This window comes from Suncus etruscus, chromosome X, assembly GCF_024139225.1.
Source record: "Suncus etruscus isolate mSunEtr1 chromosome X, mSunEtr1.pri.cur, whole genome shotgun sequence".
NCBI classification, from domain to species: Eukaryota; Metazoa; Chordata; class Mammalia; order Eulipotyphla; family Soricidae; genus Suncus; species Suncus etruscus.
The window spans coordinates 60,251,876-60,277,814 of NC_064868.1; the positions used below are offsets into that span (position 1 = coordinate 60,251,876).

At 38.5% G+C, this 25,939-nt stretch overlaps 1 protein-coding gene and 1 non-coding gene across 2 annotated transcripts in view; one reads left to right on the top strand and one right to left on the bottom strand.

Moving 5' to 3' along the window:
* Window positions 1-25,939, top strand: part of NALF2 (NALCN channel auxiliary factor 2) — a 53,768-nt gene that overhangs the window by 14,758 nt on the left and 13,071 nt on the right. The gene's annotated exons all lie outside the window — the stretch shown is intronic.
* LOC126000299 (U6 spliceosomal RNA) lies at window positions 16,812-16,914 on the bottom strand. The gene has a single exon (XR_007492650.1). It is a non-coding gene; the product is annotated as a U6 spliceosomal RNA (small nuclear RNA).

Consider the following 25,939-nt stretch of genomic DNA (forward strand, 5'->3'; position numbering starts at 1 on the left):
CGAGGGTGTCTTTTCCTTTTGGTAGCTGGGTGGTGGTTTGTTAGGGCAGGCGGTCAGTTTTGGTGCCTAATAAGTTAAGAACTGAGGGTAAAAAGGGTTAAATAAGGAAGGATAATGGATCAGGATTGGGGGATGAGAGGGTAGAAGGATTTCTGAAGGGCGAGGAGGGATATATACAGAGAGAGAGACTTTAGAGATCTATGCAAGTTGTTATGGGAGGCCTGACCCTTATAGTTTGGGTCTGAGTTAAGATATAGATTAGCAGAGAAAGAAAGGAAAAACAAGAGAGAAGATAGAAGAAAAAAGAAAGGTAAGGAAATACAGTACAAATAAGTTAAATAAAAAGAAAACGGGGCCGGTGTGTCAGTGTTGGAAGGTTTTCCAATAGCTAAGCATTTCTTTCATGACTGGGATGGGCCTTGCTAAGTGAAGGTTTCAGGGTTAGATTGTGGCTAGAACATATTAGTATAAGCTTAGTTTTCACATCTAGTGTACTAAACAATGTGGTAGTAAGGTCTCTAAGAGATGGATACCCTATCTAGTATCATCTGCTTCATCTTATGTATCAAGGTTTCTTTTCTAAAGAGAAACTGACAGTGTGGGCTTATTTAGTATAGATTCAGTTTATGAAGAAAAAGGAGGGGGAGGTGGAAGAAGATGAAACAAAAGAAGGAAAACATAAATATGAAGAAGAAAATAAAGAGAGCAAAAGAATAGAAGAACAAAGAATAAAAGAGAAGATGGTAATTTGCAGAAACTTATTCGATGAGTGGAACCTGCAACAAGTTTGTGGTGCATTGTTGACTGTCATTGGTCTCAGTGATCATATTGTTTACGTCCTAATAGAAGACATAAATAAAAGGACATAAGTAAATTGGATATTTTATCAAGGCATTACATAATGAGCACTTTATATGGAATTTAGTATGATTGAGCACTAAGGCATGGAGATAGGGAGTCCATCCTATGTTCCCAAGAACCACTGTGGACAAAGAAGATGAAAGGTTATTTTATACCTGAAAATTTAAGGTATTAAAACATGTAATCAACACGGGATTTACTGGCTTCCAATCATATTTTGCACCTGATTCTGTGGATTTTTAGAGGCTCTTATGATTTTTATAGGCTTTTTGTAATTAGAGGTTTATTGCCTACCTGTTCACTCTAAACCGCTGTTTCTGTTATTGCTGATTTTTTTATTGTATAATGGCTAGTTGCCCCTTTGTGTTGCCCCTCTTTCATTTGATTTGAATATTCTCCTTGCTTTACACTGACGCATATGGTGCTTGGAGTTTCTGCCCTATTAGACCATTTTATTTGTTCATGGAGTATTATAAGTATATATGGTGTATATTTCAAATACCTCAGATAAGTGCTATCATTCTGTATTTGTCCTTATTCTTCTGGTTCACTTCATTTAACATAATATTATCTAGCTCCATCCTTGTTGCTGCAAAATCCATGATTATATCATTTCTAAATGCTATGTAGTATTCCATTGTGTATAAATATCACAGCTTCATGATCCACTCATCTGTTTTGGGGCATCGAGGTTGATTCCTAATCTTGGCTGTTGTGCTGAGTACTGTGAAAAATAGTGGAGACCATGCATACATACTTTGGAATGAATGTCCTTCCTTCTTGAGGATAGATACCCAGGAGTGTGATTGCCGGTCAAATGGCAGCTTAATTCTGAGTTTACTGAGCATTCTTCATACTATTTTCCATAGGGGTTGGACGAGGCAGCATTCCCACCAGCTGTGGATGAGAGTTTATTTCTTAGCACATCCCCACCAACAGAGATTTGTTCCCTTATTTCTGATGTGTGCCATCCTCACTAATGTAAGGTGGAACCTCATAGTTGTCTTGATTTGAATTTCCCTAATGATAAGTGATAGTGAGCATGTTTTCATGTGTCTATTGGCCATCTTTCGGTCTTCCTCAGAGAAGTGTCTATTCATTTCTTCTCCCCATTTTTCTATGGATTTTAGGTTTTGGGGGATTCCCTTTCTGAGTGTTTTGTATATCCTAGATATTAACTATTTATTTAATATTTTCAGTGCAAAATTTTTTTCCCATTTTGTTAGTTGTCCTGGTTAAAACATTGTTAAAACCTTGTTTTAACCAGGGTTTCTTTCACCATACAGAATTTTTTTTTGTTTGATGTAGTCCCATTTATTAGTTTTGATGCTACAATTCTTGACATTGGCATTCTATCATCAAAGACTTTTTTATATATAAGTCTTGAAGAGTTCTGCCTATATTTTCCTCAATAAACTTTATAGATTCGGGTCTGATTTCAAGGTCTTTAATGCATTTTGAGTTGACTTTTGTATAAGGTGTGAAGTATGTGTCAATCTTTAATTTCTTACAGGTAGTTGTCCAGTAGTTCCAGCACCATTTGTTGAAGAGACTGTCTTTGGTCCATTTCAGATTCTTCGCTCCTTTGTCAAATATTAGATGATTATATATTTGGGGGTATGTCACTGGATATTCTACACTGAACCATTGGTCTGAAACTATATCTTTGTTTCAGTACCATGCTGTTTTGACCACTCTCACTTTATAGTAGAGCTTCAGGTTAGATAAAGAGATGTTCTCAGTTTCTTCTATTTCAGTATAAATTTAGCTAACGTAGGTCTTTTGTGGTTCCATGCAAACGTTATAAACGACTATTGATATTTTTTAATTTTTTCTTTATTTAAACATCTTGATTACATAAATGATTATGATTAGTTTTCAGTCATATAAAGACCCCCCCCTCACCAGTGCAACATTCACACCACCAATGTCCCAAATCTCTCTCCATCCCACCTCACCCCCACCTGAACTCCAGACAGGCTTTCCAGTTCCCTCATTCATTCATATGATTATGGTAGTTCTCCGTGTAGTTATTTCTATAGCGTATTCACCACTCTTTGTGGTGAGCTTCATGAAGTGAGCTGGTGTTCCAGCCCTCCTCTCATTGTCTCTGAGGATTGTTACAAAAATGACTTTTATTTTTCTTAAAACCCATAGATGAGTGAGACTATTCTGCGTCTCTCTCTCCCTCTGACATATTTCACTCAGCATGATAGATTCTATGTACATACATGTATAGGAAAATTTCATGACTTCATCTTTCCTGACGGCTGCATAATATTCCATTGTGTATATGTACCGTAGTTTCTTTAGCCATTGGTCTGTTGAAGGGTATCTTGGTTGTTTCCAGAGCCTGGCTATTGTGAATAGTGCTGCAATAAATATAGGTGTGAGGAAAGGGTTTTTTTTATTGTATTCTTGTGTTCTTAGGGTATATTCCTAGGAATGGAATAGCTGGGTCGAATGGGAGCTCAATTTCCAGATTTTGGAGGAATCTCCATATCGCTTTCAATAGAGGTTGGACTAGACGGCATTCCCACAAACAGTGGATAAGAGTTCCTTTCTCTCCACATCCCGCCAGCACTGATTGTTCTCATTCTTTGTGATGTGTGCCAATCTCTGCGTTGTGAGGTGGTATCTCGTTGTTTTGATTTGCATCTCCCTGATGATTAGTGATGAGGAGAATTTTTTCATGTGCCTTTTGGCCATTTGTATTTCTCTTTTATCAAAGCGTCTGTTCATTTTTTCTCCCCATTTTTTATGGGATTAGATGTTTTTTTTCTTGTAAAGTTCTGTCAGTGCCCTGTATATTTTGGATATTAACCCCTTATCTGATGGGTGTTGGGTGAATAGTTTCTTCCACTCGTGGGTGACTCTTTTATCCTGGGCACTATTTCTTTTGAGGTGCAGAAGCTTCTCAGTTTAATGTATTCCCATCTGTTGATCTCTGCTTCCACTTGTTTGGAAAGTGCAGTTTCCTCCTTGAAGATGGCTTTAGTCACAATGTCATGGAGTGTTTTACCGATGTGTTGTTCTATATACCTTATGGTATCAGGTCTGATATAAAGGTCTTTAATTCATTTGGACTTTACCTTCATACATGATGTTAACTGGGGGTCTATGTTTGCTTTTTTGCAAGTGGCTAACCAGTTCTGCCAGCACCACTTCTTGAAGATTTTTCCCTGCTCCACTTAGGATTTTTTGCTCCTTTGTCAAAAATTAGGTAATTGTATGTCTGGGGAACGTTCTCTGAGAACTCAAGCCTATTCCACTGATCAGAGGGTTGTCTTTATTCCAATACCATGCTGTTTTGATAACGATTGCTTTGTAGTGCAGTTTAAAGTTGGGGCAAGTAATGCCTCCCATTTTCCTTTTCCCTAGGACTGCTTTAGCTATTTGAGAGTGTTTATTGTTCCAGATGAACTTCATAAGTGTTTGATCCACTTCTTTGAAGAATGTCATGGTTATTTTTAAGGGAATCGCATTAAATCTGTATAATGCTTTGGGGAGTATTGCCATTTTAATGATGTTAATCCTGTCAATTCATGAGCAGGGTATGTGTTTCCATTTCCGTGTGTCCTCTCTTATTTCTTGGAGCAGGGCTTTATAATTTTCTTTGTATAGGTCCTTCACGACTTTGGTCAAGTTGACTCCAAGATATTTGAGTTTGTGTGGCACTATTGTGAATGGGATTGCTTTCCTGACTTCCATGTCTTCCCTATCATTATTGGTGTATAAAAAGGCCATTGATTTCTGTAGGTTGATTTTGTAGCCTGCCACCTTGCTATATGAATCTATTGTTTCTAGAAGCTTTTTGGTAGAATCTTTAGGGTTTTCTAAGTAGAGTATCATGTCGTCTGCAAACAATGAGAGCTTGACTTCTTCCTTTCCTATCTGGATTCCCTTGATATCTTTTTCTTGCCTGATCGCTATAGCAAGAACTTCCAGTACTATGTTGAAGAGGAGTGGAGAGAGCGGACAGCCTTGTCTTGTACCAGAATTTAGAGGAAAGGCTTAAATTTTTCTCCATTGAGGATAATATTTGCCATTGGCTTGTGGTAGATGGCTTCCACTACATTGAGAAAGGTTCCTTCCATTCCCATCTTGCTGAGAGTTTTGATCAAGAATGGATGTTGGACCTTATCAAATGTTTTCTCTGCATCTTTTGATACGATCATGTGATTTTTATATTTCTTGCTGTTGATTTTGTGTATGATGTTGATAGATTTACAGATGTTAAACCATTCTTGCATTCCTGGGATGAAACCTACTTGGTTGTAGTGTATGATCTTCTTGATGATGCACTGGATCCTATTTGCCAGGATTTTGTTGAAGATCTTTGCATCAGCATTCATCAGGGGTATTGGTCTGTAATTTTCTTTTTTGGCAGCATCTCTGTCTGGTTTTGGTATCAAGGTGATGTTGGCTTCATAAAAGCTGTTTGGGAATGTTCCCGTTTTATCAATTTCATAGAAGAGCCTGGCTAGCATTGGTAGTAGCTTCTCTTGAAAGATTTGAAAAAATTCATTATGAAATCCATCTCGGCCTGCGCTTTTCATTTTGGGCAGATATTTGATTACAGTTTCAATTTCCTCAGTAGTGATGGGGGTGTTTAGATATGCTACATCCTCCTTACTTAAATGTGGAAAGTTATAAGTGTCCAAGAATTTTTCCATTTCTTCTAGGTTCTCATGTTTAATAGCATAAAGATTCTCAAAATAGTCTCTGATTACCCTTTGGGTCTCTGCAATATCTGTCGTGATCTCCACCTTTTCATTTTTTTTTTTAATTTTTTTTTATTTAAACACCTTGATTACATACATGATTGTGTTTGGGTTTCAGTCATAAAAGGAACACCACCCATCACCAGTGCAACATTCCCATCACCCAAGTCCCAAATCACCCTCCTCCCCACCCAACCCCCGCCTGTACCCTAAACAGGCTCTACATTTCCCTCATACATTCTCAATATTAGGACAGTTCAAAATGTAGTTATTTCTCTAACTAAACTCATCACTCTTTGTGGTGAGCTTCCTGAGGTGAGCTGGAACTTCCAGCTCTTTTCTCTTTTGTGTCTGAAAATTATTATTACAAGGGTGTCTTTCATTTTTCTTAAAACCCATAGATGAGTGAGACCATTCTGCGTTTTTCTCTCTCTCTCTGACTTATTTCACTCAGCATAATAGATTCCATGTACATCCATGTATAGGAAAATTTCATGACTTCATCTCTCCTGACAGCTGCATAATATTCCATTGTGTATATGTACCACAGTTTCTTTAGCCATTCATCTGTTGAAGGGCATCTTGGTTGTTTCCAGAGTCTTGCTATGGTAAATAGAGCTGCAATGAATATAGGTGTAAGGAAGGGGTTTTTGTATTGTATTTTTGTGTTCCTAGGGTATATTCCTAGGAGTGGTATAGCTGGATCGTATGGGAGCTCGATTTCCAGTTTTTGGAGGAATCTCCATATCGCTTTCCATAAAGGTTGAACTAGACAGCATTCCCACCAGCAGTGGATAAGAGTTCCTTTCTCTCCACATCCCCGCCAACACTGTTTATTCTCATTCTTTGTGATGTGTGCCATTCTCTGGGGTGTGAGGTGGTATCTCATCGTTGTTTTGATTTGCATCTCCCTGATGATTAGTGATGTGGAACATTTTTTCATGTGTCTTTTGGCCATGCGTATTTCTTCTTTGTCAAAGTGTCTGTTCATTTCTTCTCCCCATTTTTTGATGGGGTTAGATGTTTTTTTCTTGTAAAGTTCTGTCAGTGCCTTGTATATTTTGGAGATTAGCCCCTTATCTGATGGGTATTGGGTGAATAGTTTCTCCCACTCAGTGGGTGGCTCTTGTATCCTGGGCACTATTTCCTTTGAGGTGCAGAAGCTTCTCAGCTTAATATATTCCCATCTGTTAATCTCTGCTTTCACTTGCTTGGAGAGTGCAGTTTCCTCCTTGAAGATGCCTGTAATGTCCTGTAGTGTTTTGCCTATGTGCTGTTCTATATATCTTATGGTTTTGGGGCTGATATCGAGGTCTTTAATCCATTTGGATTTTACCTTTGTACATGATGTTAGCTGGGGGTCTAAGTTTAATTTTTTGCAAGTGGCTATCCAATTGTGCCAACACCACTTGTTGAAGAGGCTTTCCCTGCTCCATTTAGGATTTCCTGCTCCTTTATCAAAAATTAGATGGTTGTATCTCTGGGGAACATTTTCTGAGTATTCAAGCCTATTCCACTGATCTGAGGACCTATCCTTATTCCAATACCATGCTGTTTTGATAACTGTTGCTTTGTAGTACAGTTTAAAGTTGGGAAAAGTAATTCCTCCCATATTCTTTTTCCCAATGATTGCTTTAGCTATTCGAGGGTGTTTATTGTTCCAAATGAATTTCAAAAGTGTCTGATCCACTTCTTTGAAGAATGTCATGGGTATCTTTAGAGGGATGGCATTAAATCTGTATAATGCCTTGGGGAGTATTGACATTTTGATGATGTTAATCCTGCCAATCCATGAGCAGGGTATGTGTTTCCATTTCCGTGTGTCCTCTCTTATTTCTTGGAGCAGAGTTTTATAGTTTTCTTTGTATAGGTCCTTCACATATTTAGTCAAGTTGATTCCAAGATATTTGAGTTTGTGTGGTACTATTGTGAATGGGGTTGTTTTCTTAATGTCCATTTCTTCTTTATTACTGTTGGTGTATAGAAAGGCCATTGATTTTTGTGTGTTAATTTTGTAGCCTGCCACCTTGCTATATGAGTCTATTGTTTCTAGAAGCTTTTTGATAGAGTCTTTAGGGTTTTCTAAGTAGAGTATCATGTCATCTGCAAACAGTGAGAGCTTGACTTCTTCCTTTCCTATCTGGATTCCCTTGATATCCTTTTCTTGCCTAATCGCTATAGCAAGTACTTCCAGTGCTATGTTGAATAGGAGTGGTGAGAGAGGACAGCCTTGTCTTGTGCCAGAATTTAGAGGGAAGGCTTTCAGTTTTTCTCCATTGAGGATAATATTTGCCACTGGCTTGTGGTAGATGGCCTTCACTATATTGAGAAAGGTTCCCTCCATTCCCATCTTGCTGAGAGTTTTGATCAAGAATGGGTGTTGGACCTTATCAAATGCTTTCTCTGCATCTATTGATATGATCATGTGGTTTTTATTTTTCTTGTTATTGATGTTGTGTATTATGTTGATAGATTTACGGATGTTAAACCAGCCTTGCATTCCTGGGATGAAACCTACTTGATCGTAGTGGATGATCTTCTTAATGAGGCATTGAATCCTATTTGCCAGGATTTTGTTGAGGATCTTTGCATCTGCATTCATCAGTGATATTGGTCTGTAATTTTCTTTTTTGGTAGCGTCTCTGTCTGGTTTAGGTATCAAGGTGATGTTGGCTTCATAAAAGCTATTTGGAAGTGTTTCTGTTTGTTCAATTTCATGAAAGAGTCTTGCCAAGATTGGCAGTAGTTCCTCTTGGAAAGTTTGATAGAATTCATTAGTGAATCCATCTGGACCTGGGCTTTTGTTTTTCGGCAGACATTTGATTACTGTTTTAATTTCATCAATGGTGATGGGGGTGTTTAGATATGCTACATCCTCTTCCTTCAACCGTGGAAGATTATAAGAGTCCAAGAATTTATCCATTTCTTCCAGGTTCTCATTTTTAGTGGCATAGAGTTTTTCAAAGTAGTTTCTGATTACCCTTTGAATCTCTGTCATATCAGTAGTGATCTCTCCTTTTTCATTCCTGATACGAGTTATCAAGTTTCTCTCTCTCTCTTTCTTTGTTAGGTTTGCCAGTGGTCTATCAATCTTGTTTATTTTTTCAAAGAACCAACTTCTGCTTTCGTTGATCTTTCGGATTGTTTTTTGAGTTTCCACTTCGTTGATTTCTGCTCTCAGCTTTGTTATTTCCTTCTGTCTTCCTGTTCTTGGGTCCTTTTGTTGAGCATTTTCTAGTTCTATTAGCTGTGTCATTAAGCTACTCAGGTAAGCTCCTTCTTCCTTCCTGATGTGTGCTTGCAAAGCTATAAATTTTCCTCTCAGTACTGCTTTTGCTGTGTCCCATAAGTTCTGAGAGTTTGTGTCTTTATTGTCATTTGTTTCCAGGAACCTTTTTATTTCCTCCTTGATTTCATCTCGGACCCACTGGTTATTGAGCATGAGGCTGTTTAACTTCCAGGTGTTAAAGTGTTTCTTCTGAGTCCCTTTGGAGTTCACAAATAATTTCAGAGCCTTGTGGTCAGCGAAGGTAGTCTGCAAAATTTCTATCCTCTTGATCTTATGGAGGTATGTTTTATGTGCCAGCATGTAGTCTATTCTGGAGAATGTACCATGTACATTGGAGAAGAATGTGTATCCAGGTTTCTGGGGATGGAGTGTCCTATATATATCCACTAGGCCTCTTTCTTCCATTTCTCTCCTCAGGTCTAGTATATTCTTGTTGGGTTTCAGTGTGGTTGACCTGTCCAGTGTTGACAAAGCCGTGTTTAGGTCCCCCACAATTATTGTGTTGTTGTTGATATTATTTTTCAGATTTGTCAGCAGTTGTATTAAATATTTTGCTGGCCCCTCATTCGGTGCATATATGTTTAGGAGAGTGAATTCTTCCTGCTCTACGTACCCCTTGATTAATATAAAATGTCCGTCTTTGTCCCTTACAACCTTCCTGAGTATAAAGTTTGCATTATCTGATATTAGTATGGCCACTCCAGCTTTTTTATGGGTGTTGTTTGCTTGGATAACTTTTCTCCAGCCTTTTATTTTGAGTCTATGTTTGTTCTGACTATTCAGGTGCGTTTCTTGTAGGCAGCAGAAGGTTGGATTGAGTTTTTTGATCCATTTAGCCACTCTGTGTCTCTTAACTGGTGCATTTAGTCCATTGACGTTGAGAGAAAGAATTGTCCTGGGATTTATCGCCATCTTTATTTCAAAATTTGGTGTGTCTTTTGGGTAGTCTTGTCTTAGATTAGGTCTTTCAGTTTTTCTCTTAAGACTGGTTTTGTGTCTGTGAAGTTTCTGAGCTGTTTTTTGTCTGTGAAACCATGTATTCTTCCATCAAACCGGAAAGTGAGTTTTGCTGGGTATAGTATTCTGGGTCAAGCATTCATTTCATTCAGTCTTGTCACAATATCCCACCACTGCTTTCTGGCATTGAGCGTTTCTGGTGACAGGTCTGCTGTAAATCTCAGGGAAGCTTGCTTGAACATGATTTCCCCTTTTGATCTTGCTGTTTTCAGAATTCTGTCTCTATCTGTGGGATTTGTCATTGTGACTAGGATGTGTCTTGGGGTGGTTTTTCTGGGGTCTCTTTTGGTTGGTACTCTTCGGGCATGCAGGATTTGATCACATATATTCTTTAGCTCTGGAAGTTTCTCTTTAATGATGTTCTTGACCATTGATTCTTCCTGGAAATTTTCTTCCTGGGTCTCTGGGACTCCAATGATTCTTAAGTTGTTTCTGTTGATCTTATCATAGACTTCTATTTTCGTCTGTTCCCATTCTTTGACTAATTTTTCCATTGTCTGCTCATTTGCTTTAAGTTTTTTGTCCAATCTCTCCTGCTGTATGGAATTGTTATGTATCTCATCTTCCACAGCACCAAGTCTATTCTCAGCTTCTGATACCCTGTCCCAGAGCTTGTCCATTTTGTCATTCACTTCGTTTACTGAGTTTTTCAGGCCTGTTAGTTGACATGTTATTTCAGTTTGGAGTTTTGTCATTTCTGCCTTCATATTTTCTTGGTTCTTATTAGTGTTCTGTTCAACTCGATCCATGGTTTCTTGGAGTCTGTTGAGCACCTTCCATATTGCTAGTCTAAAGTCCTTATCTGAGAGGTTGATTAGTTGTTCAGTCATTATCTGGTCCTCAGAATTGTCATCTTCATTCTCTATGTCTGATGCTGGCCTGCGCTGTTTCCCCATTGTCACATTTGTATTGTGGGTTTTTCTACGTGTTGTAGTGGTATTCATTGTCTATATGATGTAGGCAGCACACTCCTCTGGCTCCTCCCTTTCTGGATGGGCTGACTTGCCTCTAAGGGAGGGGAGTCCTCCGTGGATGAAGCCTCACACTGGGTCAAATCTTAGGCCCGAGCATGTAACAGAGAAGACAGTCCAGAGAGAAATGTTTGCTTCTGTGATATAGCGCCGTTCTTAGTGTGATTTTTCCTTCTTGTTGCAATGGAGTTCTTTCCTTAGAAAGAGTGCACGGCCGCGTAGCGAAGCGGAGCGGCCGTGCTCCTCTGAGCCTCTTTTTGCCCCACTCGCAAGAGTTTCACGCAAGAGGACAGTAGACAGACATAGACAGGTCACACTCACAGTCTTTCACAGCTGAGCCCCACTGGGCCGGTGTACTTTCGCGGATTTTCCCCGCCTGGTGTCACACACAGGGAGCCAGCTTTTGCAAAGGATAGCCGGTTTTTATGCTCTGAAGTCCCTCCCTGAAAATGGCGTCTGGGCGAGCGAGGTTTCTGGAGGCTCTTTTTGCCCCACTCGCAAGAGTTTCACGCAAGAGGACAGTAGACAGACATAGACAGGTCACACTCACAGTCTTTCACAGCTGAGCCCCACTGGGCCGGTGTACTTTCGCGGATTTTCCCCGCCTGGTGTCACACACAGAGAGCCAGCTTTTGCAAAGGATAGCCGGTTTTTATGCTCTGAAGTCCCTCCCTCAGAAGCTAAAATTCTTAATGATTAGGTTCCATCATTCCCTTGACCAGTAAAAGAAGTTGACATCTTGACATTTCTGACTAGTATAGCTAACTCGCAGAAGTGCTACTTTCCTGTTCTTGTATGTTAGGAGAGATAAAAAATCAATTACTTGGGCCGGAGAGATAGCTTGGAGGTCACCTTTTCATTTCTAATATGGGTTATCATATTTCTCTCTCTCTTTGTGAGTTTTGCCAATTGTCTATCAATCTTGTTTATTTTTCCAAAGAACCAACTTCTGCTTTCGTTGATTTTTCAGGTTGTTTTTTGGTATTCCACTTCATTGATTTCTGTGTTCAGCTTTTTATTTCCCTCTGTCTCCCTATTTTTGGTCCCTTTTGTTGGTCATTTTCTAATTTTATGAGCTGCTTCATTAAGTTATTCAGGTATTCCAGTACTCCAATTCTCTCCTCAGCTGCTGATAACCTGTTGGAGAGGTTATCCATTGAGGTTTTCGGTTGAGCAACCGTGTTTTTCAGATCTGTTATTTCAGTTTGGAGTTTTCTGATTTCTGTCTTTGTGTTCTGTTCAGATCTATCTATGTTTTTTTTTTTTGAGTTCTATGAACATCTTCCATATTACTATTCTAAACTCCTTATCTGAGAGGTTAATCAGTTTGGAATTTATTAGGTCAACTGAGTTTCATCTTCACTCTCTGTGGATGTTTGCCTGCGAGTGTGGTTTTTCCTGCGTGTTGTGGTGGGGTTCATTGGTTAGAAAGAGTGTGTGGGAAGTGAACCAAAGTGGCCACGCTCTTCTGCTGCCTCTAGTTGACAGTCTTCAGAGTGAACAAAGGCACAGCAGGGCAGAGCCTCCACAGGCCAGAGACCTCAGCTCATTGGACAGCGACCTCTGCAGCCAGAATGTACTCACTGGGCAGCTTCAAAATGCAGTTTTTTGGGGGTGTGTTCCCTAGGCCTCTGAGGACATCTTCAGGGATTCAGAAACACAGGGAGATAGGCACAGAGGAAGTTTCCCTTGAAGTCCTCAAAGTGAACACGACTATTGATTCTTCATGGGGATTTCCTTTCTGGGTTTCTGCGACTTCATTGATTCTTATGTTGTTTCTGTTGAGTTTATCAAAGACTTCTATTTTCATTTGTTCACAATCCTTGAGTATTTTTCCATTGTCTGATCATTTCCTTTAAAGCTCTTTTCCAATATCATTTTTTTATGAAGTTTTTTTGTGGCTCATCATTCTCAGCTGCTATTACTCTACTGGAGAGGCTTTCCAGTGAGGTTTTCATTTTACCTACCACATTTTTTAGTCCTGTTATTTTAGTTCAGAATTTTCTTATTTCTATTTTCATATCCTTTTGATTTTTATTTGTGGTTTGTTCAGCTCGATACATGCTTTCTTGAGTTCTATAAACATACTCCATATTTCATCTCTAAACTCCTTATCTGAGAGTCTAAACAAGTGGTTGGCACCTTAGGGGTCATCAGCACTGCCATCCTCATTTTCTATGTATAGTCTTGGCCTGCATTGTCTCCCCATTGTCATGCTGGTATTGTGATGTTTTCTGCGAGTTGTGCCGAGGAGCACCGACTAGGAGATGTGCACACCATGCAGTGAAGTGGAGTGGCCAGGCTCCTCTGGCTCTACCCTTCTTGGGCCTGGTCAGCTCTCCTAAGTTGGTTTTGCTTCTGTAGGCTCTTCTATGCAAGTTTGGTCTCAGCACCTGCAGCCACAGATTTTGAACTGCAGCATTAAAAAGCTTGAGGAGGGAATCAGGCTCTTCCCTTCGTGACTGTTATTTCATTTTGTGAATAGATATATATTTGTTCTTTGTTTTTATTGTAGTAATATAAAGTTCTATCAATTTCACCATTTAAACTGCTTCTAAGTGGTACAAGTCGTTCAAATTATGTACATTGTAATGTACAAATATTGCCATTATCTATTTCTAAAATATTTTCATTTTCTTATCAGAAACTCTATACCCATTTAAAATGACCTTTCTTCTCTCTCACAGACCCTGGTGACTTCTTGTCAGGTGCACTAGTGATGTTTTTTGATAAGAAACACAGGTGTAATCCCAATTGGTTTGCCATATATAGTTGCATATTAGCCTAAATCATATAAGTTTATGTAATTACAGTCTGAGTTTATCCAATAATAAAATCACCTTAAAGTGCAGTTTTTGAATATATCCCCAGAATTACATATTACATGGTCATATCCTACTTTCTTTCTATGAATTAATTAATTTATATTTTGTTTTAGGGTTATGCCTGGTGGCACAGAGGAATATTGCTGAATAAGTGTTCAGGGCTTCTCAATGTAATCCTTGGGGGACCATATTGTAGTGCTAGAGACCAATGTGGAACTCTTGCATGCAAAACATGTATTACAGCTATTTGAGATATCTCTGTGAACCCTCAATCGTGTAATATATGATTGGATTGTTTCTACTTTGGGAATTGCAGATAAGTCTCCAGTGAATATTAATGTACAAGCTTTTGTGTGAATATGCATTTTTATTTTCTTCAAACTTTTATAATAAAAATTGTTATGAAACTTCGCATACAAATATATGATGCTCTGAATTAAGTCCTTTTGTGTATAAAATTCAATGTGGATTTGCTGGATCACAGTTAACTATTTTTTTAAAGAAATGACAAGACTGTTATAGCACCATTTTTCTCCCTCATAAACAATGCACAAAAGCTTGCATGTCTTTATTGTCTTACCAATGCTAGTTGTTTTTCATTTTCTAATAATATCCATCCTGTTAGATTGCTGTATTTTGTATGGTTGGTACTCTACTGCTTTTCCCCTGCTCGTTTAAACTTTTTGCCCATCATTTTGAATATAATTCTGTATGATTATATATTCATAAACATATTTCTTGATTAATATACTATATTCAGTAAAATTAATATAGTACAATTTATTTAACTAATCCTTATTTTAGGTCTATTTTTACTTCCAACTTTTACTATTATGAATAATACTGTGATGAATAGCTCTTCATAAAACTTTATTCGTTCTGTGATTCTCTTTATCCAATAAATGCTATTCAAATCATTTTTTTCTTATTTCTCTACTTTGTTGTGGTTCTTTTTTTATGGTTTTCTCGGTCATGCCCAGCAGTGCTCAGGGGTTACTCCTTGCTCTGCACTGAGGGTTCATTGTTGGCAGTGCTCAAAGACCATATAGGATGCTGAGGATCAAAGCCAGATTGGCTTCATACAAGGCAAACACCCTACCTGCTGTATTATTCTCCAGACTCATTTTGTTGAGGTTCTTAAACTTCAAAATAATACATGATTATTGAGGCACATCTTACAATATGGGATTCTATCAAGAAAATATTATTCTCACTTTGTTATTTACACTCTCCTGAAGTCACTAATTTAAACAATATGGTCTCTCTAGGGTTGTATAAACATTTGCACAGAAAATTGCACTTTTTATTTTCTTAATTTTGCATACCATTAGTAGAATTAACTTATACTGCATAATGAAATTTTGGGAATACTTTTTCAGAATCAAAGAGTATTATTAACCTGTTGATATCTCCTGACATGCAGACTTCCTTTTTAACAAATTTCTTTTCAGAGTATTAATCTAGTTTATACCCTTATCAAATAGGTGTATGACAAATTTGCCATCATTTTCACTATAGAGTATCATATGTTGAAGCTTTATTCATTTTGAATTGAAAAATATTATAGACTGGTCTTTAGTTTTCAATACTAAGGCCATACATTTGTTTATTTTATATGTAGGCCAGTTGCATTTCCTCTTTTGTAAATTGTATATTCATCACTTGCATTTTTCCTATTGATTTGTATGTACTATTTTATAGATAGTAATGAGTTAACTTTTTTTACACAATTAAGGCAGGTTGTTTTATCAATTTTTGTTTGAACGAGCTTAAAGGACAAAGTGGGAAATAAAGAAATAATCTCAGGCATGTGTTATATATTTTATCACATTTCCTTCTTTCTAAAAATAGTCTGTTATTGAGGTTACATGATTACAAAGATAGTGCAAATGCTTATGCTTTGGGTGTACAAACTTGCTGCACCTCTATTGACAATAGCTGCTGAAAACTTAGTAGCTTCAGACCTGTTGTCAAAGTTTCATTCCTTTGATTATCTTAACAATTGAATGTTTATTACTTTTTAAATTTTTTTTATTGATGTAGATTCTTTGCTTTACAGTAGTTAATGATAGTTTCCCAATGCATTTGTCTTGTAAAGTGGATATATGTTTATCTCCTTTTACTAATGTGAACACAGGTTGAGAGAGATTAAGGAGTTCGAGGTCAACCAGCTAGTAAAAGTTGTGGTTGAAAGGTAAATCCAATTATTTGCTAGGAGGCAGCAGTAGTACCCCAAATGATTATGTTATTAGTAAACTTTTGTGCCAGTACTATAGACATTATAGATAAGAATAAGATGCTTTTATTATCTACATTTTGTAGATGAAGAAAATGTACATCACAGAATAGAATTAACTTATTCAAAGAATTGCTTTAAGAATAAAGCTCTGAATTTGACTATAGAATTGAGTTTTTAAGGATGTTTGACCCAGAGACCGGAGTGGTGATGCAAGTGACAGGGCACTTGCCTTGCACGTGCTAACTTAGGATGGACCACAGTTTGATCCCCTGGCATTCCATATGGTCCCCCAAGCCAGGAGTGATATCTGAGCCTATAGCCAGGAGTGATCCTTGATTGTCACCAGGTGTAGCCCCAAAAACCAAAACAAAAAAAGTGTTTGATCCATGTATTGCTCCCTTACTAGAAACTATCTTTTTGATTGCAATTGAAATCCAGAGAGAAAAAAGTAACTTGCTCACAGTCATATGACAAATTAGCAACTGAATTATAGGGGTAATAGAGCTTTGGCTCTGAATTGCTGGTGAACTCAGCTTCAAATTCAACTTTAAAATCTATTTTCTCCATAGCTGTGGAGACTGAAAATATTTTATATTTTTCTAGCGACCTTACATCTCATTGCAAATTAAGGAATAAGGCCATTGTGAGACTTATGGCATACAACATACTAATTTCTTAAGAGCATAGTGCCTATGAGATGGAAACTACTAAAGAAATACTAGCTTCCATTTTATTGCCTTTCAGTGATTTATTTAAATGCCCTCTTGTTATTTCACCTCTCAAGGTAGTTGTAAAGTTTTAGTGTGTTAACAAATAGCTGGTGCTTAGAACAGAACCTGATACACATTATGCACACAATGACAGCTGTTCATTGTTCTCGCCTTAATTAAATTCATTTACTTCAAATATCTGCATGTCATCCTTGCACAGGGGTCATGCTAATCTTCTCTGTATCGTTCCAGTTTTAGTGTATCTGCTGCCGAAGCAAGCACTACTTCAAATATCTGTAAATACAGATTGAAATCAACATGAGTGGACTGCTTAGGACAGAGGTTACCAAACTTATTTAGCCTACAGTCCTATTTTCAGAACAAGGATAAAAAAAGAAAAACAACCCTCAGAGTCACATCAAAATTTTTCTTTAAGTAAACTAACAGAAAGTAACTCCCAACTCAGTAGCTTCAATAAGACTAGAAAGCAGTATCTTTCACAACAGGAAACAAAAGTTTAAGAGAAGAAAGGTAATTTGCAAGTCAGAAAGTAAAGTGTCTGTCTGGCCTGAGTTGAAAAGGAGAAGTCAGAAGGCAACTGGAGAGATTATAACTGGAGGTCATAAGGAGGTGATGAGGGAAGGGAGAAAGAGCAGAAAGAAGAATCCAAAGCCTTTTTTTATCTGGGCACCAGAGAATAGTCACCTATTCTCAAATCTCTGTCCACCTTATCCTCTCATCTGTCACCATGGCAGGCCTGTGGGGAAGTACATAAAACAGAGACAAGGAATTGGTGTCTTGCAGAAAGCAAGCCATTATGGCCGGAGCCGTGGCACAAGTGGTAAGGCATCTGTCTTGCCTGCGCTAGCCTAGAACGGACCACAGTTCGATCCTCAGGCATCCCACATGATACCCAAGCCAGGAGTGATTTTTGAATGAATAGCCAGGAGTATCCCCTGAGCGTCACTGGGTGTGGTTCAAAAACCAAGAAAAAGAAAAAGGAAAGCAAGCAATTAATCTTATTTATGTGTGAGAAATAGGTATGCTTGGAAGGGTGAGTATGTTTCTATGTCATGCATGTCTGTGTGCAGCTCAAAGGAAAGTTATTTCTATCATGATGGCACCAAACCTGTAGCTGCCTGCATACCACTGGGAACAGAAGCCTCAAGCTTAATTCCTCTTTTGGCTGTAAAACGACTCTTTATTAGTTTCTGTTTGTCTGTGAAGTGTAATGGGCTCAATCTCATGGCCCAAATAGTATGGATTATATACTAGGGTGGACCACAGTTCGATCCCTAGGCATCCCATATAGTCCCTCAAGCCAGTAGCAATTTCTGAGCACATAGCCAGGAGTAACCCCTGAGAGTCACCAGGTGTGGCCCAAAACCAAAACAAACATCCAAACAAAAAAAACAAAAACACCTCTCATCCCCTAATTTTTAAAATGCTTATTTGTTGCATTAAGCCCTTTGGATGGGCTTGGATGGAGGTGGATAGTGATGGAGGCCTTTCTCCTCCAGCTCAGAACCATGTGTATCCACCTCCTGTTAAGTTGGCGGTTCTGAGGTGATCGTGGCGGGTAGAAAACTCACATGCAGGCAGGCTTCAGGAAATATTAGCTTTATTTGCCCTGGCCAACATGTGTGGCCTATAATAACCATTTATGCTGGATTGTTATTCAGCCCTGCATTGTAACTTGTCCCTCAGAGATCTCCTCCTGCTTCCTCCTCCATCCTGCATCCATGCAAATTCCTCCTTTACCCTTTCAGCCAAAGCTTTTTTGTTACCTACCAAAGACTCCTCCCAGAAATGGGATGTCTATTAACAGGTAAGATTACAGAGGAGGAATGGGTGTGGAGTAACAATCTCCCCCTTCCTGGATATAAAAGAAGGGTATTAAGTTTTTTGTTCTTGACTCCGCTTTTAGCCAAAGGCGGGTAATATTTCCATAGCTACAAAGTATAAAGTAAAAGTTAATATATTAGCCTTTTCCAAAAACATAACTTTTCTGCAAAATATACCATACATTTGTAAATTAAAATTTTCTCAATGCTTTCTACCAGGCACTATCCTGGAACTACCTAATTCCTATACTTCTTAATGCTATTTAAAATCAAGCATTTTATCCTGAAACATTCATGTTCCTATGTTCTTACCCTAAACACATAAACACAAGAACATCTATACAGAACATACATTTTAAAAACAGGCTAATAAGTCAAAATAACAGTAAAACATTATGCAATTAAGAAAATTAGCTATGGAAAACAATAAAGCACATTTAAATCAGCAAGAAAATTACTTAAATCAAGAGATACACCTGAAGCAAAGTTATATGCAGGCGGTTTTTAAATCAAATTTTTAGTTGGACTACGCTGTTTTTCTCCCCTTTTTAATTGTCCAAAAGTGAATACAGTATGGACTTTTATTCCATCACCAACACCAATTGTCCGACGCTGGGCTTATCCCACACTGCTCACCACGTGTTCTTACTTTCATGGAGTTATAGGCCCTTGCAGGCAGGGTTCGCTCAAGCTGTTTTACTTTCCTGATCTGGAGGGCGGGTCCTAGTAGGAGCTGTTTGTTGAGTTAAATAATAAAAAGCCCCTTTGGATGGAGCGGATGGTGATGGGATGGATGGGCCTTTCTCTGCTGTCTCAGGCCAAGCGGCTTCAATCCCCTCCAGCTGGCAGGTATCTGGGTTCAGGAGAACGGTGGGTAGAAAACTCACATGCAGTCAGGCTTCCAGAGAGATTATCTTTATTCAGTCCTGGCCTACATGTGTGGTCTATCATAACCATTTACGCTGGATCCTTATCCCTGCATTCTAACTTGTTTTTCAGCCATCTCTCCTCCTGCACCTTTTACATCCTCCATCCAGGCAATTTCTCCTTTGGCTCCTGAGGTCAAACCTTTTGTAACCTCCCCAAGACCCCTCCCAGACATGGGAGGGTCTTTCTTGTAGGTAAGCTTACACAAAGAATAGGTGTAGGGTAACACTTATCTCTCCTCTTTCTCCTGTAATTTTCATCTGTATAGCATTTCCATCCTCCACTTGGACTTTCAATGTTAGCACTTTCCAGGGATCCATTATTAACCTTTTCTCTCTGTGTCCATAGTTCCTTAGGCAATATAACCAACCTATTTTCTTGATTTCCAATCTTGCTGGATCAGTCACCCTGACTAGATTATGCTATAATAGTAAACAAAAGCCAAATATCAGAGACTTAACACAACAAGCTGTTATTTCTTCCTCACAATATATATCTAAAACAAGTTGTCAGGGAGTATGATTTCATGACAGTCACTAAGAAACTCAAGGTAATACACATTTCATTTCAACAGAGTCAGCCACAGAGGGAAGAGGATGTTGAAAGTGGTTGTTACAAACCTCTTACTGCTTCTCCCCCAAAATAAACCATGTCACGTCAACTCAATATTTTAAGGGATCTTGCCACTTTTCTTGTACAAGAGGTTTAAGGCAATTCTCCTTGCTATTGTCAATCTAGCAAGTAATCCTGATAGTCATCCAATACTCATTTTCTTTCCTCATTTTACCCACATTCATAAGTAGTCCTATTGATTATACTACCTTGATACACTTTCAAATCACCCCATCCTTTCCAATTAATAACTCTGCTATTATTCCTTAAGACTTAAAATCCTCATCATCTTGCACTCAAATAGTTGCAACAATCTTATCTGATAGACTTGCCTCCGATTTTGATATCTAAGTTCTCCTATCCACAGTTGTTTTGTTTTGTTTTGGTTTTGGTTTTTGGGCCACATGGGTGATGCTCAGGGGTTACTGCTGGCTATGTGCTGAAAACTCGCTCCTGGATATGGGATGCCAGGGATCGAACCAGGTCCATACTGGGTCAGCTGCCTACACTGACTATCACTCTGGCCCCATGCCATCCACTCTTTTATAAATTAGTTATAGAAGTAGTAAATAAACATTTAAAAAGTGATTATTTAAATAATAGGTCACTTTCTAATATCCATACAATGAAGCCCAGGTCCTCCTAAGTATTGAAATCATATAATAATACAATGTTATTCTTCTGCATCTTTATCTCCATTGTGTGCCTTAGATATGCTAAAATATATACAAGATCTAAACTAGCACCATTTCAGACCTCAAAGACTTTATACTAGGTGATGCTTTTGCTTGAAGTGAAATGCACTTACTCATGCTTTAATCCAGTTAATGAACTTCTATTCATATTTCCAAGCCACAATTCAAACCACCCACATACAGATTTTTTTTTACTATTCCTCAGCTCTCAAAATATGTTTGATAATGCTCTCTTTAGGGCACCATATACCAAATATAGACTACTTATCACAGTGATTTATACTGATTTGTTAACTGGGTTCTCTCCTGTTTCTTGAAGATTAATGTTTTGTCTTAACTCTCACTTATAGCTCCCATCACAGTGCCAAGTCCTGTAGTGTTCAAAAATTATGATCATGAACAAATAATAGGGAAGGCCTGATTCTATATATCTATAAGAATATGAAGGATTGCCATGCTGAACAGGAAACTGACTTTTGTATGATGCCAGAAGAACTAGTAGGAGTCATGAATAAAGCAAAATAGAAGAATCATCTCAGACCAAAAGAAGGAAGAACTTCTTTAACTTCCTTTTTTGAGGGGTCAGTCCATATCCAGTGGTACTTAGGATTTACTTCTGGCTCTGTGCTCAAAAATCTCTCCTGGCAGGCTTGGGGGACCATATGGGATACCGAATATCATTTCCCAGTTGGCTGCATGCAAGGCAAAAACACCCTACCCTCTGTGTTATTGCTCTGGCCTCTCTCTTTGACTAAAATGAAAGCTGTCCTAGAAGATAGTGGTGCCCTGTGACAAGAGGTTTAAAACCATCTGGATAGCTCATAACATATGTAAGAGGGGAAATTCCAACAGCAGATAGGATGATAGAATGCTCAGAAATTTGACTCCTTGGGTTACTTCTTTGATTTGAATCAACTAGGACCCTTAAAAGCTACTTCTCAATTGAGGTCCACTGCTTATCCACTAATTAGGCAAGACTCACAAAGTCACTAGACTGATCAGATGGCCTAAGAGGTACAAGCGAGGGTCTTCTTGAACTCCTTAGGTTCTAGGTTTGTAAGCACCTGTCCAGCCATCCTCCTGCTGTTTTCCAAAGACAAACAACTTAAGCTTATGATTTTTCATTATCAGAAGAAACAAAAATATTGTTAATTATATTTATGACCACTGAAAGCTATATAAATCAGTCAGATTTGTTGTGTAATGTTTCTAATGCTAGTTTTACTTTGCCAATCTCAAAGACGTACTGCTGTCCTACCAGTTAGAACTGTGTTCTCCTTGCCAAAAGTTGTGAAGACTTATTTTGACTATATCATCTTCAGATGTAATTCTTTGAAGTTCCAGAATCTGGAATAGGGTCCCAGTGGCCCCTTTTAGTTTCTCCTAGAGAAGATCATCATACAATTCGATGTGCTTTTGGGTACAGTAAAAAGAAGCAACAGAAGATCTCCCTTCTAATCCATAATTTTTATGCACTTGTCTTGACTAAGGTCCTTTGCTGGACCTTGGTCTCATCCAAGTCAAAATATGGGCTGTATATTGGTTACTGGTGTGCTGTAGTTAGTAGGTTTCTTTTCCAAAGTCCATTCCACAATTGCTTATGTGTGTCTACTCGTTCAAGAGCAGCAGCTTCTGTACATTAAGAAGACTGGAAACCATGAAAAGAAAGTTTATATGGAAGAATTGAATGGGAAAATAGACTCTAGGGAGGGAAGCAAGTTGGAATTTAGAAAGAAACCTCTAAATTCCTGATTGGCAAGAACCTAAGCTCTCTTTTCTAGAGGAGGTTTTATCTCTGAGACTAAGAACATCAGGGTACCTCCTCTTTTAAAACCCTGCATCACTAAATCTTGGGGTTTGTGAGGATTTGTTTGTACTTGTGCACAGTATTTCAAGGGCATAAAGAAGTCAGGTGCATCTTTTCAGAAGAGTATATGGATAAGATGACCTTTTTAATGTTTCAAATCAAAGAACAGAGGGAAAGGTTCTCTATGCTCTCCCACTCCTCACTAAACTGGCACTTGTAGAGCTTAGAAGATGTGAGTAACTCCCTTATTTTGCCTGTTCACTGTTTAAGACCATCTTAGCAGCTCAGCAGGAAGGAGAGGTAGTATGACAGATTTCCAACTTCCTTTTTTTGTTTAATTTGTGTTCACTCTAGTTACTACCTGCTTCCTTCCCTTTATTTCCATAGCAACTGGACTATAGCAGCCAGAAATTGATTGAACCCAATAATGCTCTGAATGAGGTGAAAAAGTTCTATTGATAAAGGAAGGCACTCTCAGGTCTGGACTACGCAACCCATTTCTCCTTCACAGCTACCTCAAGGATCCAGCACGATTTGTCATAGGACAGAATATAGTGGGATTTCAGGCTTAGCTGTCAGTGCTGATTTTGGAAGACAATGATGCCCCCAGCAGGCCTGGTTCTCCTCAAATCTTCTCTCTGCACATACACTTTTGTCTCCTGCATCCTGACTTTGTGGTTTGCTAGTAGAAATGTCCTGTTGTAAGAACCTTGTAATCGAAGTTGAGAACTAGATTTTCATGCTATCATTATTTTATATGGCATTTCTTTTTTCTGAGTCTTTGTTTCTTTCTCTTTAAAATGGTAAAGTGTGACTAACATCTATGCATATCAAAATTATCAATTACTTTTGAAAATCTATGGATGGGTGGACCTCTACACACAAGGATTCTGATTTATTTGATCTGTGCCAACCAGAAGCATAATGTTAAAGACTCTTATTCTAATATAATTAGTTTTAGGAAAGAGCAACATGTTTCCAAGGACTTCCAATACTAGTTTGATGCATGTTTAGTTCTAAGACATTTGTCCCTTTTTCTGCATACTCCTAACTTCAGCAAGCCTTATAGGTCTCGTAACCCTGGCAGTCCTGAGAGTAATGAGAATGTAGGCACAGTTTTTGCCACCTATGACTCAGTTTTAACACGATACACAAAGACAATCTACATAGGTCCAGGTAGGGAGGGTGTCTGCAGCCTCTGGCAGGCTTGTTCTTAGTGGCAACACTGAGAGTAAGAATTTTTTTTTAATTTTTTTTTTATTTAAACACCGTGATTACATACATGATTGTGTTTGGGTTTCAGTCATAAAAGGAACACCACCCATCACCAGTGCAACATTCCCATCACCCAAGTCCCAAATCTCCCTCCTCCCCCCCCAACCCCCGCCTGTACCCTAAACAGGCTCTACATTTCCCTCATACATTCTCAATATTAGGACAGTTCAAAATGTAGTTATTTCTCTAACTAAACTCATCACTCTTTGTGGTGAGCTTCCTGAGGTGAGCTGGAACTTCCAGCTCTTTTCTCTTTTGTGTCTGAAAATTATTATTACAAGGGTGTCTTTCATTTTTCTTAAAACCCATAGATGAGTGACACCATTCTGCGTTTTTCTCTCTCTCTCTGACTTATTTCACTCAGCATAATAGATTCCATGTACATCCATGTATAGGAAAATTTCATGACTTCATCTCTCCTGACAGCTGCATAATATTCCATTGTGTATATGTACCACAGTTTCTTTAGCCATTCGTCTGTTGAAGGGCATCTTGGTTGTTTCCAGAGTCTTGCTATGGTAAATAGAGCTGCAATGAATATAGGTGTAAGGAAGGGGTTTTTGTATTGTATTTTTGTGTTCCTAGGGTATATTCCTAGGAGTGGTATAGCTGGATCGTATGGGAGCTCGATTTCCAGTTTTTGGAGGAATCTCCATATCGCTTTCCATAAAGGTTGAACTAGACAGCATTCCCACCAGCAGTGGATAAGAGTTCCTTTCTCTCCACATCCCCGCCAACACTGTTGATTCTCATTCTTTGTGATGTGTGCCATTCTCTGGGGTGTGAGGTGGTATCTCATCGTTGTTTTGATTTGCATCTCCCTGATGATTAGTGATGTGGAACATTTTTTCATGTGTCTTTTGGCCATGCGTATTTCTTCTTTGTCAAAGTGTCTGTTCATTTCTTCTCCCCATTTTTTGATGGGGTTAGATGTTTTTTTCTTGTAAAGTTCTGTCAGTGCCTTGTATATTTTGGAGATTAGCCCCTTATCTGATGGGTATTGGGTGAATAGTTTCTCCCACTCAGTGGGTGGCTCTTGTATCCTGGGCACTATTTCCTTTGAGGTGCAGAAGCTTCTCAGCTTAATATATTCCCATCTGTTAATCTCTGCTTTCACTTGCTTGGAGAGTGCAGTTTCCTCCTTGAAGATGCCTGTAATGTCCTGTAGTGTTTTGCCTATGTGCTGTTCTATATATCTTATGGTTTTGGGGCTGATATCGAGGTCTTTAATCCATTTGGATTTTACCATTGTACATTATGTTAGCTGGGGGTCTAAGTTTAATTTTTTGCAAGTGGCTATCCAATTGTGCCAACACCACTTGTTGAAGAGGCTTTCCCTGCTCCATTTAGGATTTCCTGCTCCTTTATCAAAAATTAGATTGTTGTATCTCTGGGGAACATTTTCTGAGTATTCAAGCCTATTCCACTGATCTGAGGACCTATCCTTATTCCAATACCATGCTGTTTTGATAATTGTTGCTTTGTAGTACAGTTTAAAGTTGGGAAAAGTAATTCCTCCCATATTCTTTTTCCCAATGATTGCTTTAGCTATTCGAGGGTGTTTATTGTTCCAAATGAATTTCAAAAGTGTCTGATCCACTTCTTTGAAGAATGTCATGGGTATCTTTAGAGGGATGGCATTAAATCTGTATAATGCCTTGGGGAGTATTGACATTTTGATGATGTTAATCCTGCCAATCCATGAGCAGGGTATGTGTTTCCATTTCCGTGTGTCCTCTCTTATTTCTTGGAGCAGAGTTTTATAGTTTTCTTTGTATAGGTCCTTCACATATTTAGTCAAGTTGATTCCAAGATATTTGAGTTTGTGTGGTACTATTGTGAATGGGGTTGTTTTCTTAATGTCCATTTCATCCTTATTACTATTGGTATATAGAAAGGCCATTGATTTTTGTGTGTTAATTTTGTAGCCTGCCACCTTGCTATATGAGTCTATTGTTTCTAGAAGCTTTTTGATAGAGTCTTTAGGGTTTTCTAAGTAGAGTATCATGTCATCTGCAAACAGTGAGAGCTTGACTTCTTCCTTTCCTATCTGGATTCCCTTGATATCCTTTTCTTGCCTAATCGCTATAGCAAGTACTTCCAGTGCTATGTTGAATAGGAGTGGTGAGAGAGGACAGCCTTG